General features: G+C 32.4%; 1 protein-coding gene and 1 long non-coding RNA gene across 3 annotated transcripts in view; both read right to left on the reverse strand.

Moving 5' to 3' along the window:
- Window positions 1–14,129, reverse strand: part of LOC126884387 (uncharacterized) — a 48,366-nt gene that overhangs the window by 11,981 nt on the left and 22,256 nt on the right. The gene's annotated exons all lie outside the window — the stretch shown is intronic.
- On the reverse strand, window positions 1,206–3,740 carry LOC126884405 (uncharacterized). Of its 2 annotated transcripts, none has more exons than XR_007698011.1 (3): window positions 3,576–3,740; window positions 2,407–2,711; window positions 1,206–1,661 (listed from the first exon to the last, which is right to left on the reverse strand). It is a non-coding gene; the product is annotated as an uncharacterized LOC126884405 (long non-coding RNA). The 2 variants fall into 2 exon arrangements; XR_007698012.1 differs by having other exon boundaries at window positions 3,572–3,722.

Genomic DNA, 14,129 nt, shown 5'->3' on the forward strand with positions numbered 1-14,129 from the left:
ACGCTTGACCAAAGCTCGAAACAAATGACAATCGATGAAAAAGCCCTATTCAATAGGGCATTTCATTCACAGTCATTTGTTTCGAGCTTCTGTCATGTGTCACATAATATTAATATATCTACGTCGTACGTTATTGGTATATACCAATGATACAAACCAAAGACGTATGACGTAGATACATTAATATTATGTGACTCATGACAGAAGCTCGAAACAAATGACAATCGATGAAAAGCCCTATTGGCGTCTGCATATCAGGATCCGGTAATACTATATTATTTATCTATGATCAGGATATTGCTGGGTGTACACAAGTAAACAACACTTTTTTGATTAAAAGGTTTATTTCATTAAATCAAAACTTACATGGATACAATTTAAATAAGATATTTTTTCTATTTAAGGCAATATAATATAAGATATATATTTCAGTATAACTCTCCTACATTAACAAGCTTTAACACATTCAGTGGCCATGAAGTATGGGTAGCATCACGAAGGTTTTACGGAAGGTACTGACGACACATAAGTTATGTGAGTAGTACTGTGTAACTAAATAAATGATTTAAGTATGTGGTACCAGCCAAGTAGAGCTTGTTCGAGATGGGTACCAAACATGTTAATCTGGTCATGCACAGAGACTTATACTATATTATGTTATATCTCATATTGCTCACTCATTACTTCTGGAGTGAACAATATGAGATGTAATATTATGAGATATACCTATTATATATTATGGTATAGAGTATAGCTCTCCATGAGTGCCAAGTTTTAAACTTAACTGATAACAACTAATGGATACCCTTTTATCCAAAATTTTATGAAAATTTTGAATGGTCATATTGGTATTAATTCCACAACCCCTTCCTATAACAATAGGCCCATTGTCGGATGTTATTGCAGTAGTTCTACTGGAAATACTTACTAAAATTGTATGTATCTGCATCACTTAGGAGTCTACCCAAAAAGCTATTAATACTCTCTAAACCATCATTAATACATCTTGTATATATAATAGGATTTTTTTCAGAATCAGATATTTTATTAAGATTTACTTACCATGCTCTATCTATGTGCCAGGCACTTAACAGTCTATTAGGAGCAATACCCATTACATTTGACGAGGCATTGTAAAAGGTGTCATATGAAAACATTTGACTATACATATAATACCAACACAGACATGTATTTAAAAAAATTGGTAAATTAAAGTAGGTATCTTTTCTATTTGAAAATAAGAAAGCAGTACAAAATCCATTCCCAAATTCATCTTTTACTAATACTGTCATAAGTTCAAAGTCATAGGAATTGAGCCCATGAGTTCCATCGATTGCGATAAAGGATTTGCCAAACTTAATTAACATTTCCTTTTGGCACAGTATTAAGGAAAATAAGACAAAAATCATAAATGTTAAATTCAGAATGAATATCCATTAGTATGCCCTGTTGTTTGTAAAATAATATTGGAAAAAATAAATAATCTGTAAGCATTCAACCCAAAAATAAACACTGGTTGCATCATCATTGTACATATACCCATCTTTCAAATCAATGCCATAAGAGAGTTTAATGTTTGTGATATCTCTTCTTGTAAGTAAATTAATTCTTTTTAATTTGCCTCCTATGCTATTATGCTATCCTGGACAGTCTGAAGTTTACTAAAAAAGTAAAATATAGGTATAGGAGAATCAAACACTAGTTTGAAATTGTAAACTGTAGTAAATATTCATGAGTATAGGCGGGTTGACATTACTAGTGAATAACGAACGTGGCTCACGCTTACGTATTTTGCCCATGCTATTGTTAGATATTTTATTATCTATTTTCAAACCCAAGCAGTACATTTGTATTTATGCAATGGCTCACGCTTACATATTTTGCCCGTGCTATTGTTAGATATTTTATTATCTATTTTCAAACCCAAGCAGTACATTTGTATTTATGCAATGCATAGATACAAATGTACTGCTCGAGTTTGAAAATAGATAATAAAATATCTAACAATAGCAGGGGCAAAATACGTAAGCGTGAGCCACATTCGTTATTCACTAGTAATGTCAACCTGCCTTAATATTTAAAAAGTGGTTTAGTGGTAACATTCTTGTTTTAAATTATATTGTGTATATCGACGGCGGAAAGGCAGGACCTCATAACTGAAAAAATTGTATAAAATGAGTTACTTCGGTTTTCGCTTTAGAATAAGTGTATCAGCACCTATTAAACAGCTTTTAGAGCTGGGAAAGCCTTTTGGAAGCCTTCCGGAAACTTTCCCAGCTGTAATCGCTGTTTAATAGCTGCCGATACACTTATTCTAAAGCGAAAACTGAAGTAACTCATGTTATAAAATTTTTTCAGTTACGAAGTTTTGCCTTTCCGCCGTCGATATGCAAATATTTTACTTACATTTTTGAAGAAAGTCTCAAAATAAACTTTGAAGAGATATTTATCTGATTTTGGTATTTATGTAAGTGCTCTATATCATCCTCATGCCCATAATGTGTTTTAAAACAGTTTCATTATTTTTAGATACTATTATTCGACTAGTACACCAAATAGACATTTTGCAGGATCCTTGGGATTTTAAAGCTCATTCTCTATCTTGTTTTGAAAAATAATTTTTTGAGGATCACATACATATACATTCATAATAAGATGTTTCATGTTCTTGTACTCTTGTTCTCTTCCTGTGCCATCCATACAGTACAAATCTAAAAAAAAACAACATAACAGGTGATTACATGGGCAGTTATACTACTTACAGCTTACTTTGTATCTAATCTATTATCTAGTTTATTAGTACAGTGGAACCTCGATAACTCGGATTAATCGGGACCGCGACTGATCCGGGTTATCGAAAATCCGAGATAGCCGGAGAATATGGTAAAAATTAATAAAATACGGTATACTTACAGATAAACTCCGTTAGAATTGAAATAACATGAAATATATTTATAAATATGCACAGTACCTACTCATTAAAATTACTAAAAAAACACCAAACACAAACGTAAGCAAATGGAAGCGAACAATACAAGACACACAATACAGTTACAATGATGTAATGTTATTATTAGAGCAGTGAAAACTAAAGACCATTGTTTTTAAAAGAATTTTTTAAATAGTCTTTGCTAAACAATGCTGACAGTTTGAAATAAAAAGGAATAGATACTACAGACAGGTGGCTGTTGTTTCGGCGGCGTGTGCTATGAGTCATTTTTAATATCGTATAGTTCAAATTACCCACATACACATTATCTCTCAAATATTATATTACATACATTTTTATTGTTGAAAGGTTTGTCTGATAATTAACTATTTTGATGGGAAATAAGCCACAATTAAATTGAAAAATACAAAATATTGAAAATCAAAATGTTTATCTGATGAAAATCGATCCGGGTTAGCCGGATTTTCGGGTTATCGGGGGCCGACTTATCGGGGTTCCACTGTATTTAGATTACTCTATTAGTATCTACCTACATAAAACTATCTTTGAAATCTAAATTTTTGATATCAACATCAACCTTAATACTTAAAAAATAAATAATAATGTGGAAGTTACACATACCTACCTAAAAGTTTTTGAATTGCAATTTTATCAACTGGAAAAGACTTCAACATAATGAGTTTTAAATTATGACAAAGCACAATATTTATTGTTTCAATTTACATGTAAATAAAATAATCTTAATCACTTGTAAAAGTAAGGTTAAGATTTTTGTCTTGAGAAAACAGAACTGTCAAATTTAAAACCAAACTGCTATAAAATTTTAAAATTCCCGCTAAAAGGAATCTGGCAACATTGCCGTCGTTTGCTGGGAGAGATTAAATGTCCAGCAAACGACGGCAATGTTGCCAGATTCCTTTTAGCGGGAATTTTAAAATTTTATAGCAGTTTGGTTTTAAATTTGACAGTTCTGTTTTCTCAAGTCAAAAATCTTAACCTTACTTTTACAAGTGATTAGGATTATTATTATTATTTTATTTACATGTAAATTCAAACAATAAATATTGTGGCGTGTCATAATTTCAAACTCATTATGTTGCAGTCTTTTCCAGTTGATAAAATTGCAATTCAAAAACTTTTAGGTAGGTACGTGTAACTTCCACATTATTATTTATTTTTTAAGTATTAAGGTTGATATTGATATCAAAAATTTAGATTTCAAAGATAGTTTTATGTAGGTAGATACTAATAGAGTAATACTAGATAATAGATTAGATACAAAGTAAGCTGTAACTAGTATAACTGCCCATGTAATCACCTGTTATGTTGTTTTTTTAGATTTGCACTGTATGGATGGCACTGGAAGAGAACAAGAGTACAAGAACATGAAACATCTTATTATGAATGTATATGTATGTGATCCTCAAAAAATTATTTTACAAAACAAGATAGAGAAAGAGCTTTAAAATCCCAAGGATCCTGCAAAATGTTTATTTGGTGTACTAGTCGAATAATAGTATCTAAAAATATTGAAACTATTTTAAAACACATTACGGGCATGAGGATGATATAGAGCACTTACATAAATACCAAAATCAGATAAATATCTCTTCAAAGTTTATTTTGAGACTTTCTTCAAAAATGTAAGTAAAATATTAATTTGCATATCGACGGCGGAAAGGCAGGACTTCGTAACTGAAAAAATTTTATAACATGAGTTACTTCAGTTTTCGCTTTAGAATAAGTGTATCGGCAGCTATTAAACAGCGATTACAGCTGGGAAAGTTTCCGGAAGGCTTTCCCAGCTCTAAAAGCTGTTTAATAGGTGCTGATACACTGATAAAGCGAAAACCGAAGTAACTCATTTTATACAAATTTTTCAATTATGAGGTCCTGCCTTTCCGCCGTCGATATACACAATATAATTTAAAACAAGAATGTTACCACTAAACCACTTTTTAAATATTACTCATGAATATTTACTACAATTTACAATTTCAAACTATATAGTGTGTTTGATTCTCCTATTATATTTTACTTTTTTAGTAAACTTCAGACTATTCAGGATAGCATAATAGCACAGGAGGCGAATTAAAAAGAATTGATTTACTTACAAGAAAAGATATCACAAACATTAAACTCTCTTATGGCATTGATTTGAAAGATGGGTATATGTACAATGATGATGCAACCAATGTTTATTTTTGGGTTGAATGCTTACAGACTCATGTCCAATATTATTTTACAAACAACAGGGCATACTAATGGATTCTCATTCTGAATTTAACATTTATGATTTTTGTCTTATTTTCCTTAATACTGTGCCAAAAGGAAATGTTAATTAAGTTTGGTAAATCCTTTATCGCAATCGATGGAACTCATGGGCTCAATTCCTATGACTTTGAACTTATTGACAGTATTAGTAAAAGATGAATTTACTGCTTTCTTATTTTCAAATAGAAAAGATACCTACTTTAATTTACCAATTTTTTTAAATACATGTCTGTGTTGGTATTATATGTATAGTCAAATGTTTTCATATCAGGCATAAGCGACACCTTTTACAATGCCTTGTCAAATGTAATGGGTATTGCTCCTAATAGACTGTTAAGTGCCTGGCACATAGATAGGGCATGGTAAGTAAATCTTAACAAAACATCTGATTCTGAAAAAAATCCTATTATGTATACAAGATGTATTAATGATGGTTTAGAGAGTATTAATAGCTTTTTGGGTAGACTTCTAAGTGATGCAGATACATACAATTTTACTAAGTATTTCCAGTAGAACTACTGCAATAACATCCAACAATGGGCCTATTGTTATAGGAAGGGGTTGTGGAATTAATACCAATATGACCATTCAACATTTTCATAAAATTTTGGATAAAAGGGTATCCATTAGTTGTTATCAGTTAAGTTTAAAACTTGGCACTCATGGAGAGCTATACCATAATATATAATAGGTATATCTCATAATATTACATCTCATATTGTTCACTACAGTAGTAATGAGTGAGCCTGCATACACAGAACCATAATAATATATTATAGTTTGTGTATGCAGGCTCACTCATTACAATAGTGAGCAATATGAGATATAACATATTATAGTATAAGTCTCTGTGCATGACCAGAACATGTTTGGTGCCCATCTCGAACAAGCTCCACTTGGCTGGTACCACATACTTAAATCATTTATTTAGTTACACAGTACTACTCACATAACTTATGTGTCTCAGTACCTTCCGTAAAACCTTTGTGATGCTACCCATACGTCATGGCCACTGAATGTGTTAAAGCTTGTTAATGTAGGAGAGTTATACTGAAATATATATCTTATATTATATTGCCTTAAATAGAAAAAATAACTTATTTAAATTGTATCCATGTAAGTTTTGATTTAATGAAATAAACCTTTTAATCAAAAAAGTGTTGTTTACTTGTGTACACCCAGCAATATCCTGATCATAGAGAAATAATATAGTATTACCGGATCCTGATATGCAGACGCCAATAGGGCTTTTCATCGATTGTCATTTGTTTCGAGCTTCTGTCATGAGTCACATAATATTAATGTATCTACGTCATAAGTCTTTGGTTTGTATCATTGGTATATACCAATAATGTATGACGTAGATATATTAATATTATGTGAAACATGACAGAAGCTCGAAACAAATGACTGTGAATGAAATGCCCTATTGAATAGGGCTTTTCATCGATTGTCATTTGTTTCGAGCTTCGGTCAAGTGTCACATAATATTAATATATCTACATCATACGTCTTTGGTTTGTATCATTGGCAATATCAATAACATATGATATAGATATATTAATATTAGACAACACATGACAGAAGCTCGAAGGAAATGACTGAGTGAAAAGCCCTATATCTTGTAAATACAAGTCATAAAGATGTCTTTCTACGGTTAAAATTGCACAGCCTAAAGACATCATTTATGTAACTTCTTAAGCCGTCACAAAATGACTGCAATAAGAAAATAGAATTTATTAACTCGCCTCGCCCCCAGGCAAAGTAAAGGTGCTATAGGCCACTAAGAATGTTTTTTTCAATTTTTTTTATTTTGCGGCTTTAGCGCTTAGCTATTTAGCCAGATACATGATGAGAATTAATACTATTATAATACATATTAAAACTAATTCAAATTACTAGTAATTTTATTAATATACTGAATAATTATGTAACCACTTAATACTAAAATAAAAAAGTGTCCATCTATACTATCCCATATTTTCACCTTTGAAATCGTAAATTTCCATTCCCATTCAAAAATAATTTGTACTGTATAAGTATATTTCTTTTGAGCTTCATTTTTTTTCAAAATACTGCAACATGAGTTTTAAATTATGACACAGTACAATACTTGTTTCAATATTTACATGTAAATAAAATAATCCTAATTACTTGTAAAAGTAAGGTTATAAATTTAAGAATACAGAACCACCGACAAAACTCTCTTTTAATACCAAAGTGGCATTAGACTAATTTTAAAATTCCCGCTAAAAGGAAAAAGGTAAATCTGGCAACAGTGCCGTCGTTTGCTGGACATTTAATCTCTCCCTCGTTTGCTGGACATTTAATCTCTCCCCTTTTACAGTGCGTTTCTTCCGTCTGGCCAATCATAAGGCAGAATTTTGTTCTGTCACTCAAAGTGGACCCGCCCCGCCCCCTCATTCCTTGTGTTGTGTAAAAAGTTGATTGTCAACATATTCGAATTTTGTTAATTATTTGTTAATACAATGGATGTTAAGTTATTAATTTAATAAAAATATATCATAGAGTCATTTCAATATTTCAGATAAATATGAGTTGTTTATTAGCCTAATTCGTGGTTATCCACACATATTATACGATAGGTAAATCCAATAAACATTTAAAGACCAGGAAATGAAACAAAATAGTTGGAAATCCCACGGCAAGCGGCACCAAAGAGCATACTTTCGTTTATTTCCTAATCCATGTAACACACAAAAAACAGATAAATATTATAATAAATAATAGTATAAGTATAAATAAATAAACACAAAGTTTGTTTACTGTTCGTATAATTTATAGGCTATGTTGTTGAATTAGAATTAAGTCATTGTTTACTCTTTCTACTCATGCGCAAAAATTCCGTTACGTCGATCTATAAATTGACATAAGGCGCGTTCCAAGTGACATGAAAACCGTCCTTCGTACTGCCCTCGTCATGCGCATTATAAAAAATGCGTTCCAAGCGAACATGAACGATGATTGGTATCGTACACCGTGTTGTTCCAAGCGATCCATGTACCGCTTCGAAATCGGTAACTGAACGGCCCTTTTGATTCATGCCTTCAAGCAGAAACTATTTGTACTGACTTGCGAAGTTAGGATTGTTTTCATTTTTACTGGTCACTGCTATGAGATCAGCTGATGATTCAATAATAGAATAATCCACAATTTACGCTATTAGTACCTGTGAATCTTGATTTCTGTTTAAATAATTATTAATTCTTTTTTTTTCAAATTAATCTTATAAAAATGGATAATTTATTATTTTCTTTTTTCATAGAAGACAACGATTTAATGTCAGATATCGATTCTGGGGAAGGTTTTGAAGCTGAAGTGATGTTTAATGAACATGTTAAGTCCACTTTACATCAACAATAAATTGAACAAGAAATTGACAAAGTTATTTAAGGTCAAATTTGGCTTATACAAAACACAATTCTACATCCAATTTTGCCGTGAATAAAAAGAAAATTGACAAAATAAAACATATCCAATTGTTCTATTTCATCAAATTATTTCACTTTCTTTTACAAACCATACATTTTGTACTAGTCAAATTTGGTATTGAATAACTTTGTCAATTTCTTATTCAATTTATTGTTGATGTAAAGTGGACATTAGAAATATTAATTTCTAACATCTAGCAAACTACTACTATTGGCTCCGTGCGTCTCCCCTCTACGTACAGTCACGTGATACGCTGTCAGATTTTGTAAGGACGTTTTAACATTGAGTCTTATGGGATTATTTTGTTAAACTTGAATATTTTATTTTGTAGTGATAATAACCGAATACAATTGTTAGAATTCATTAGTTATTAATTTATACTGTAATTTATAGTGCAACAAAATATTGTCTTTTTCGTTAATAAATATTTATTGACATAAACTGCGATAGTGAGGTTATGCATACAAAATCAAACTGATAATCAATATTGGAAAGTGAAGAATTTATAGTGCGTTTTTATTTTCTGTTTATATTAATACATAATATCACTAGCGTGACACGACATTTTTTTAAATGTCTCATTTAAACATACACAAAACGTCCTTATAAAATTTCAAAAAACCGCCACCATGAGCAGGTCGGTCGATTTTGCTTTGACACTTTGTTAACGCTCGGAGCGAATAGTGGTACAGTGGTACTCCCACTAAATGGTTCAGGCGCAACTCGAACTTGAAATGGTACGGTACACGAATTCGTTCCAAGAGGGTTATGTACCGGTAATCGGATCGAGATCGAAAGAAAACCGTTCAAGGGCGATTCTGCGCATTAAAACAGTCCAATCGATTTCGTGGCGGTTCAAGGGATCGTACAAATGTGTCGTCTTGGAACGAACCTAATATTTTCTTCCGTCTCCAGTCCGTTTCTTACGTCTACGTTGCGTCTACGTCTACGCTACGTCAAACTATAAATCCAACTTTACATGCCACAGTTAAGTTAGGCCACACACATTGCAACAACGCTTTTTTCGAATTTAATTCTTTATTATAAAGCTTTTTTAAAGAAGTGGCACACGAAAGTTAAAAATATTGAACACAGAGGTGAAACTGATTCAGCAAATTTATTACTACATATTACAATGCTATTACCCTTAATAGACCTGTTGGAACCGTTTCCTAAAAGTGTTTATACATTGTGGGAGTTTAGTTACAATAGAATAAATTGTATGTATATACCTACGTAAAATTATTGAAAAAAAAGTAACAATAACATAATCAAGGACTTCTTCACTTTATATAAAACACTAATTTAGCATTTAAACAGTTTTAAAACTATTTAACTCCCAAATACTTTAGGAAAGTAGGTATTTGTTTTGATAAATACAAATAACAATTCTGAAAAGTATTTAAACACCAAGTATGGCACTGTGTACTCTATTTATCCCCTAAATACAAAAAAGTGGTTGAATTTTGAAATATGTACTGCCAATCAGCATTAGGCCTTAGCCAAGTTAAAATATAAGTTAAAATATTCAACGAACTGTAAATACTGATTCAATCGGGTCCATTTATATAGGCAACTCAAATTACACGGCCTGTCAAAGTTTCCACCACCTTGTCTGTCTCTCTCTAGGACCTCTCTCTTGTATGTTGGTGTCAATCTTGCTTCACTATTTGAATGGGACATGGCCATTCCATCCGTATTGACAGTTCATTGTAGATTACTCATAAATCCTTTGCACCATCCATCATTAAACATTAAACATGAAACCGAAACCAAACAATCGAATTCCTCCAATGGCAATGGAAAATGGAAACCAACATGACACATGACATGGACATGAGATGTGGTCTGTGGTTGACTCGCGTCTACACAAGACACAAACCGTGTGGTTAGAATTTAGGTCTGTTCCTTTGTTTTTTAGTGTTAAGTCGACTTTACATTACATGATTTATCACACCTTAAATTTCTAGCGGAACCAGCCATCTTGAACGTCTGTGGATGACTCATAAGTTTTTGTCGACGAGGTAGAAGGTGTTTGTGTATTGGATCAGCTGTGTGCATAGGCGTACCCTCTGGTAAAGCTCCTGTATATGCAATCAATTAACTGAAGTTATTAGTATAATAAAATGTTATTTAACTGACTTTTCAACAAAATATTATATTAATACGTATTTTCTCTTGATCTATAGCTGTTTGTTTAACATCAAAGATGTAATAAAATCGTTAAGAATTTTTTTTGTTCCCTCTTTCAAAGGTACGTCACTGGAGATAGAAAGCAAATCTGACAGCTGATCGCTATTTGCAACCTCCTTCCTGGCTCGTAGTCATTTCGCATTGTACTCCTTCCTGATTTATTTTATATTCTAAGGATAAATCATGTAGTGTAAAGTCGACTTTACACTTTTGAGTGTAAGGGCCGGTACTTTATGTCCCGGTTAAACCTCGGTTAGCTAACCGGGGTTTAAACGGGACAGAAAAGTACCTCATAGGGCCTCTTGCGTTGTAATAAAAGCAATTATAATTATTATTATAATTATTTATGAATATAATAATAAGTATAATTGCGTTTATGTCTATGTTATGCATATATTTCTGTCCCGATTAAACCCCGGTTAACTAACCGGCTGTTAACGGAGACATAAAGTACCGGGCCTTAGTGTAAAGGCCCCGTCTCACCATCAAATAATTGACAGTTATTTGATCAAACTTGACAGTTAGTGACACAAAGTGACAGTTAGTGACGTCACATCCTGAGTGTTCATTGTGGATAATATATATATATATATATATATATATATTGATGTGATCTTGATTATTGATATGAGATAACATTCTTATATGTCACTTAATTTAATCAATGTATTAATACTAATCTAATTAATTAACCAGATCACATATCAATATGTTTTCAATCTCAGGGCGAATTATAAATTAATTACTTACTTTCGTGGCTTCTAAATATTTCTTAATGGTTCCTAATCGGGATAGAAAAGAAAAGAGTAAAAAAAATACACATATGGGTTACAATTATAATCAAAATATTTTTTATTTTATTTAAAAGGCAATCAATGCTTAATATTTGCTATTTCTTATTATTCTTAAACATAACATTTACAAATGGGAATCTTATTTCCTTTTGGTTTTCAATTGAAAGTTTTTATTAACATTTAACTATTAGGAGTTATTAGGAACAACTCTATTTAAGTTTGATGAAGCTTTTCTGATATTATTGATTATGTTATTCAATTTTTTATGTGGAATTTAATACGAAAAACCCATACATTCATGTCCAAACAAATGAGACTGACCTTTTCCTGGTGAACTGAAAATGTCCTCACACAAGACCCGTTTCCTGCTATCCTTGGCTGCGATCAAACCTCGTCCTGGCTTCCAGTAATGTTCTCCTTTGAAAAACTAGCTCGTATAGCTCTCGTTCCTGCGTCTGTCGTGATGCTGTGTTCTACCTTTCTCGAAACTGCTATCAGCTACCGGGACACTCTTGGCTCAAGGAGGTTCTTTTACTCTCGACCTGGCCTACTTCTCGTTCCACGATAGATACTCCACACTCACGGAACTACATCGGCTTTCTCACTCTCCGTACACTACCGTCTACTACTCGACTTCACTTCTCGACAGCTCAAAACATTCTGATCTCACTTTCTCATCCATTCCCCTACTTTCTAAATATCCCTTCCAGATTCACAAATCAATCTTCCACCACCAACTCTCATTCGTAATATTCCTCAAAACCAATTTTTAATCTTTCTAAATATGCTTAATGGATTTCAAAAGAAAATATTTAATTCCCATTCTAAAATACTTTCTAACTATTTACAAATTTTAATGACCTATTCTCTCTTTCAAATGAGTCTTATTTAGCATAGGCTAATGATCGAAACCTTCCGCGAAAAACGATAATGAACTATCATCTATTTCACTGAGTTTTATTTAGCATAGGCTAATGATCGACCTTCCGAGAAGAACGATAATGGTACGCGTCATTCACTTTGTTTATCTAAGCACATTGTTCCGAGTTTCGTACGCTTATTCTAATCACTTCTTAAAATTAAATATAACAATTTGTTGTATACAGGTTGTTCTAAATTTATATGCCCGAGGTTGAGAAAATTAAAAATATTTTATATTAAAGTGAATTTTGTTTATAATTATCAAAATTTAATTTTCATATCAAATAGAAATATAACAAATCCCCGCCTTGTATTCGATAAAATTTATCTGCATTTTTAAATAAATTTTCTCGAGGCAAAACCAACTCCCTGTATATTTCCTTACTTTAATCTACGTCTTATATCCTAACTTACTATCTACTTCATGTAATTCTGTCTTTTATTCGTGATATTTGTATACATCGTGAATATTATAAATTCCTCGGATCTTTTCCGAGTTCCTGTGCCTCAACTCATAACTATTTATCCCATTTTCATTATTCACGATGTACGGGCCTTCGAAAACAGGCATCAACTTTGCGCAAATGCCCCCAGGAAGATTTGATACTCGTAATGCCCTCACGAGTACTTTTTCACCCTTTTGGAAAGTCACTGGTCTTCTTTTTCTATTTTGTTCCTGTCTTTGGATATATTTTTCGTTGCTTCGCCGTAATCTTCTCTGTACGGTTTCAATCACCTGTTGATATTCTTTTGGCTCTTGGTCTTCCCATGGCCTTATCGGCAGTACACCCTTCATGATGTATTCTGGGGTCTCTTTTGTTACTGTGCTCGGAATTGTATTTAGATACCTTTCTATTTCCGTCATTTTCCTGTCCCAGTGGCGATGTTGACCATCTGTTGCAATGCGAAGAAATTTCGTCACTTCCTGTATGAATCGTTCCGAAGGATTACTCTGTGGATGCCTGATGCTGACAAAATTTGTCTCTATTCCTCGTTCTCGAAGTTGTCCCTTGAAACGATCATTTCGGAAATACGTTGCATTGTCCAGTAGAATCTTTTTTGGTGTTCCTACTATGGCTATAAAATTGTCGATTTTTCTTAATATTTCCTGCCCCTTTGTGGTGCGGCAACTATATAATTTTACGTATTTTGAAAACACATCCACCATTACCAGAATATGTTTGTTCCTTTTAGTGGTCATAATTAGATCGCTTAACATATCTATTGCTACAATGTCTAGTTTGTTTCGGGCTTCAATATTTTTGGCAACATTTTCGTTTTTGAAATTCCGACTCTTATATTTTTGACATACATCGCACTTCTGGGTAATTTCCTTTGCAATGCGGTAATCCTGTCGGCTGATGTAATTTTCCCTAAAAACGAGCCAAACTTTTCTGCTACCGATATGCCCATTGTCCTCATGTAATTTCTTTATTATCTTTTCGGCCAATGTCTGTGTCACTAAATATAGTTCCTTTCCGTCTATTCTCTTAAAATATATGTCATTTTCTATTTCCGCTCTTCTTTTCTCTCTTTCCTCTAGG

The sequence above is a fragment of the Diabrotica virgifera genome, chromosome 5 (genome assembly GCF_917563875.1).
Source record: "Diabrotica virgifera virgifera chromosome 5, PGI_DIABVI_V3a".
In the NCBI taxonomy this organism is placed as follows: Eukaryota; Metazoa; Arthropoda; class Insecta; order Coleoptera; family Chrysomelidae; genus Diabrotica; species Diabrotica virgifera.